The sequence below is a fragment of the Helianthus annuus genome, chromosome 2, assembly GCF_002127325.2.
Source record: "Helianthus annuus cultivar XRQ/B chromosome 2, HanXRQr2.0-SUNRISE, whole genome shotgun sequence".
NCBI classification, from domain to species: Eukaryota; Viridiplantae; Streptophyta; class Magnoliopsida; order Asterales; family Asteraceae; genus Helianthus; species Helianthus annuus.
The window spans coordinates 113,515,216-113,521,235 of NC_035434.2; the positions used below are offsets into that span (position 1 = coordinate 113,515,216).

At 39.9% G+C, this 6,020-nt stretch overlaps 1 non-coding gene across 1 annotated transcript; it reads left to right on the forward strand.

The window, feature by feature from the left end:
* The first annotated feature begins 1,364 nt into the window (after positions 1-1,364).
* LOC118489984 lies at positions 1,365-1,470 on the forward strand. Its single transcript, XR_004887995.1, has one exon. It is a non-coding gene; the product is annotated as a small nucleolar RNA R71 (small nucleolar RNA).
* Positions 1,471-6,020: the final 4,550 nt, after the last annotated feature.

A 6,020-nucleotide genomic window follows, 5' to 3' on the forward strand; every position in this document is an offset into this window, starting at 1 on the left:
CAAGATTGATCGTAAGAGTTCTTGTCAATCAAGGCCATGTTTGCCTAAGTCTCTTACATCACTTGGTGAAGACAAGTGTTTAGTATAATACTTTTTATTTTTAATCTTTTGCACTTTTTATTTGATTTTGTATTAATGACTTTAATAACTAGTTGCTTATGTTGAAGGTGATCTTTCCTTATCGTTTGTCCGTGGTGTCTTGGCATTATTTTACTGTCTATATAAAATAAAAGATTTTCACCATTCATATCTCCACGGTCTATATGGAGGTATGTTGGCTACCTGGTCGGGGGTTAAGGGAACGGTTTGGTAAGGGTCTTACCCTTGTTCAGCGTTTAGAGGTCCTGCAAGGGACCTGGGTCAATTTTAGTAGGATCTCCTTCAATGCCCATAGGTATTGGATGGCGGGGATCCAAACTCTTTGACCCCCTCATAAGTTAACTACTATTAATACTATAACCCGGCTATTTAGGACTGTATCCCTGCTGACTCAGACTACTTAGTCGTGGGTAACGTCACCGCCAAAAGCGGGGCCTACCATAATTTGCATTAATAACTTAATTCATTATCTTCCAATAATCCAACCCTTTAGGATTGTATCCTTGCTGACTCAAACTACTGGGTTGAGGGTAACGTCGCCTTCAAAAGAGGGGCCTACTACAATAACTAAGATAATCTCTTAAACAAGTGCAAAAGTGCGAAAATAATCAAAGGTTATACTAATACACGAGTCGGATCCAAGTGATTCATCTTGTCTATCTGTTTTTATTTTTTTTATTTTTCAGCATTTAGTTAGTTTTTATTTTCTTAGTTTAAAAACCTTTCTAACATTTTGATTTGATTAGACGTTGAGGATAAACCGGTACTAAAAGCTCTTGTGTCCTTGAACGACCTCGGTATCTTACCAACACTATACTACATCCACGATGGGTGCACTTGCCCATATGTGTGTTTAGTGTTAGTAAATATCGTGTTTTATAAATTTAAAACTTGGCTAAAAGTGTAAAAAGGGCTTAAAATATACATCAAAAATATATTACACTACACGCACATCAGCCCACCACACCCCTCACAAGCTATAACCGAGGCCATTTTTGCGATTTCTAACTTTTTGATTTTCAAAGAGAGGGCCTCGATTTGGGCTTGTAAAGAAGTGCTTTCGTCAACCTTATGCGCGCCCGGGGCAATAGATTTTGTGCCTCGGGGAGTGTGCCACTGAAAATTGTTTTGAGCAATTTCCTCAATTTAATTATAAATTTCATTTGGGCAACGATTACCTAGAAGTCCCCCGGAGCTAGATTCAAGTGTTTGTCTTGAGTGTCAACAACACATTATAGAAAGTGGACACTTGTTGCCATACCGCAAGACCATGATGAGGACGTTTTCTTAATAGCTCCTTGAATCTTTCCCAAGTTTCATATAAAGATTCCCCATCCTCTTGTGAGTATGTATTAATTCAGTCATTAATTTAGCCGTTTTAGAAGGAGGGAAATACTTATACAAAAACTTTTGGGCTAGTTTATCCCAAGTGTTTACCGGACCCACTGGGAGGGTGTTAAGCCAAGCTTTAGCTCGGTCTTTTAGTGAAAATGGAAACATTCGGAGGCGGATGGCGTCATTTGATGCCCTATTGATGCGAAAAGTATCACATATTTCCAAGAAGTTGGTAATATGTAAGTGAGGATCTTCATCCGCAAGCCCATGGAAAGTTACGGAGTTTTGGAGCATTTGAATCAAATGCAGCCGAAGTTCGAAGTTGTTGGCATCGACATTCGGTGCATTGATAGCGGCGCCAAGATTACCTACCGTGGGCCGTAGGTAATCCATTAGGGTGCGTTGATCCGCCATTAGGATTGGGTCCCCCGAAACTTTCTCTTGGATTTTAGCTTTAAGTCTTTTTCTTATAAAGCGTTCGGGTTCGTCTAGAGGTTCTTTTATGTCTTTATTGGAACTGGAGCTCATGCACTGCGTAGGAAGTTCAGGTGCGGTGCCTGGGTTCCAAGTCCTGCGATAAAAACAAAAAGATTGTTGGTCAGAAGTCTCACCACGGCCCCGTGCTCAGCTGAACACGGCCTCGTGGTCGTGGTTACAGTCGTCACACCCCAACCGATGACGGAATCATCGAGGCGCAGCACTGAGCGAAATAGATTGTCAAGAGAAATTCCATAACAACTAAATTACCAAATAGTTAATATTATGTCCCATACCATAACCCATCAGGTAATCAAATTATTACAGACATAGATATTCTCAAAAATAACATGTTCTGACAACTCATATTTTAAATAAAATAAATTATCTTTGTTTCTAGACTCTCAATCCTACTTGATTCCCACATAGCAGCAAGACATCCTAAACACCTGTCACATACGTTAAAATAAAAGTCAATACACACAGTGTAAAGGTGAGCATACAAGTTTAATAGTATAATAGAGTTCGAAATCGTTTACGCATAACCAGCATGTAACATGTACAAAGTGAAGGCAGGTAGTTTATCAACAGAGAAATATGCACAAACGTGACTGCGAGTTGTAGAATGCGCAACATATATTCCCACTGGGACACGTGAAGTAAAGCCCTTAACAACCCCTATCTACGACAGGTGCTGAGTCCAAACTATAGTACTATCGTTGTCAAGGTGTCAGGCAACAATCACTGTGTTAACATAACATACAAGCATTCATCGAATAACACGTAACATGCAATAACGGTCAGCGTATAAATAGTGTTTGCGTTGTGTGTCGATTGTGATTTGAATAAGTAACGTATGTAACACCCAAAAGTGCATAAAGCAAAAGGGGTCGAGTATACTCACAGATTGTGTTTAACAAGTAAACACTCTCTTGGATTGAAGGGAGCGCTGAGAGAGATTAGCCTGAATAGTTAACGATAGCATAAGCGAAGAACGCCGCGTAAAATGGTGCAAAGTGTCTAAGTGTCGGATGGTAATCTGATCGGATGGTAATCCAATCAGTTGACCATTCGATCGGATGTCAATCCGTTCGGATGGTCATCCGATCGGATGACCATCCGAACGGATTGACATCTGTTTGGCAAGGATGTGTTTATGTATGATGGCTTTGAAGTTTTTGTTGTAGCATTTTGAAAACATATAAGTATCTCTACCCTTCAGGTCGATTGATCGAACGGCGGTTTGATTGGATGGCGATCCGATTAGTAGGACACTTAGTGAGAACAAGTTCACAACAGGTTTGTCACTCGATCGGATAACAATCCGATCGGGTGGCAATCCGTTGGTTACTGACTATGCATTGAACATGTTGAAAATTGTTTAAGTGTTGAAGTTCCAAACGTCACATGATCGGATGGTCGTTCGATCGGATGGCAATCCGTTCGACGTTCAGATCTTTGAAAAGTTAAATAAAAAGTTTAAGTGTTGAACCTTCAAGTGCAATCCGATCGGATTGCAGTTCGATTGGATGGCAATCCGATCGGACGACAATCCATCCCGCGACCTGATCGTGTTGCTAACTTGAAGATTTGGTAAGTTTTGTGGTTTGCTCGAGACGATATGACAACGTGTTAAACCACAGAATACCCCATCAAGACCCAAGTGATCCGATCGAACAGGAATTACCCTAATTCGATCGGTTAACTCTTCGAGACGGTGGTTCATGTTTAACCCGAAATCAGTTGTCTCTTAGATAGAATTCGGATCTTGAACCAACACATCACTAAGAAAGAGTAGAAGATCAGAACGAGCTCCAATTCTATCAGTTTTGAGTGCATTGAGTGTAAAAGAGTTGAAAGAAAGTTAGAAAACCATCTTGCAATCTTTTCAACCATGAATATGTGTAGATCTATGCGAAAACATTGTTGATTCATGTGGAAATCCTTCAGATCTGAGTTGTTCTTGGTGAAATGAGGCCAACACTTGAAGTTTATAAGAACTCCATGATGACATCATCCTAGAACACCTCAAATCCGTTGATTTCACAGTTAAAAGTTAAGATTCAAAGGTGAAAAAGATGAAGGAGTGTGTGTAGATCACAGAAGTACAAAATTTAGGTTGAAAACTTATAAGAATCGCGAGAAATCGAGAGAAAGAAGGTCTGAGTGCGGCTGGTCGAGTGGAGGAGCTGTCACATCACAAGTGATGTGACAGGAGGGTATTTATAGGGTTTCCTAAAGAGGAAAGTGCATAAGGGTCGGACTGGTCACTGATCGGATGGCAATCTGATCAGATGGCCACTCGATCGGTTGGCCACTCGATCCCGGTGTCCGGCGTGTTGAGTTTTGTTATTTCGATTCGCGTGTTGAGCGTTGCGATGCGTTTCGAGCGAGCGATGCGATAGATTAATAATAAACACACAAATACTATATCTAACATACAATCATCATAATTAACTGGCGTTTAGAGTCTACGATTCGATTGCGATAGAGTTGTAATTGCGTTTCAATTAATCACCACAACATAAACATAAATAAACATGCACAAGTAACACATAAATAGCACACACACACGTAAAACCATATCCAGAACGCATAGTTCGAGTTGCGAATGCGATTGCGATGTGGTAAGCGATAAAGCAATAAAACATGCGATATGTGACACCGGTGTCACTTCCACCATCAAACAAATGCCAAAACAATGAAATATTGTATTTCATACTTGGTATTTGTAAAAATATGTGTATCGTTTACACACATCAATTCTTGTCCGATTTCGAGCTCTAAATCGCTTTCTGGAAGGTTATACGCGCACTGATGCGTAAATATAACCAGTTTAATGCAACAAACACTCTGGAATAGTGAAATAGGCTTAACATACCTTAAATAACCTTCACATAACTTAGAAATAAGTTTTGAATGGTTTGGTATGTTGAAATCAAGTTTGTTCGATCGCAGGGACTAATTGTGTCAAACTGCGAAACTATACCGATTCGTATAGTAACGAACATTCCGGAACTTGATCATAAGTTAAATATGCCCTAAATATCCTTTACAAAGCTTAGAAATAGGCTTTGAGGTGTTTGGTGCGCAAAAATAAACTTTTGGTCATTCAGGGACTAAAAGCGTCAAAAAGTGCATAAGTTTGCATTTTCGCGCATAACTTACGTTCTGAATACATCCGGACATCCAAAAATTTATGTAATCATTAAAATATTATGTTTTAGTGATTGACATGATAAAATTTCATTCGGCGCTTAATTTGGATCGTTTTTGCGTTCGTTACGACTTCCGTCGTAATTTACCGAACAACGCAACCGTACGACCAAACGAGCCGACATCCGAGATTTTTTTGAGCACATTTTAAGTTTTCTATACTTTAACTTCATTTTAGAGCTTTGAAATGTGGTTAACAGGGCTTAAACCTGTAAAAAATGAATCAAAAACCAAGTTTGGAGGTGCAGGGGCCTGTTCTGCCAAAATTCAATTTTGCTGACCTGTAGGGTCCTTACGTACCGTATGGACATCCTCTTACGGTCCGTAAGCAGGTGCTAGACAGCAGAAACTTGTTTCCAGCTTGTTCCAGCTGTTGCACACTATTGCACATGGTTATTCTATGGGCTGGTTTGTGTGCCCATCAAGGTGCCAAATCAGAATATAGCAAGTGTACGGCTTAGATCGTGCCCCCTTTTGCAAGAAACGATCTTAACGGTAGTGCCATGCCTATAAATACCCACCATGTTTTCATTCATTCCTCACATTTGAATCTGATTCAAGCTCTCTAAGTGGAAGTATATGCTTCCTACCTGAGAGTGAATCGGATCAAATCTTGCGGGGACTTTTTGTAAGTATTCTTTCATTCTTTTCATTCGTTTTTATCGTTAAAATCAAACTGCGTTTGACTTTCTGCATTGACCAGTTTATGGTCAATGCGAAGTTCGTTTGAACTTCATAACGTGAGCGTAATCACGATAGTTATAGTCCCTGGTGACTATACCTACTGATTTCCACGTTATCTAGGCTCAGTGACGAGTCGTAGTTTCAGCCAAAATGCGTTTTCTCGCGTATTTTGTAACCAAACTACTCTAGGGTATTAAAACCGTTTGTTT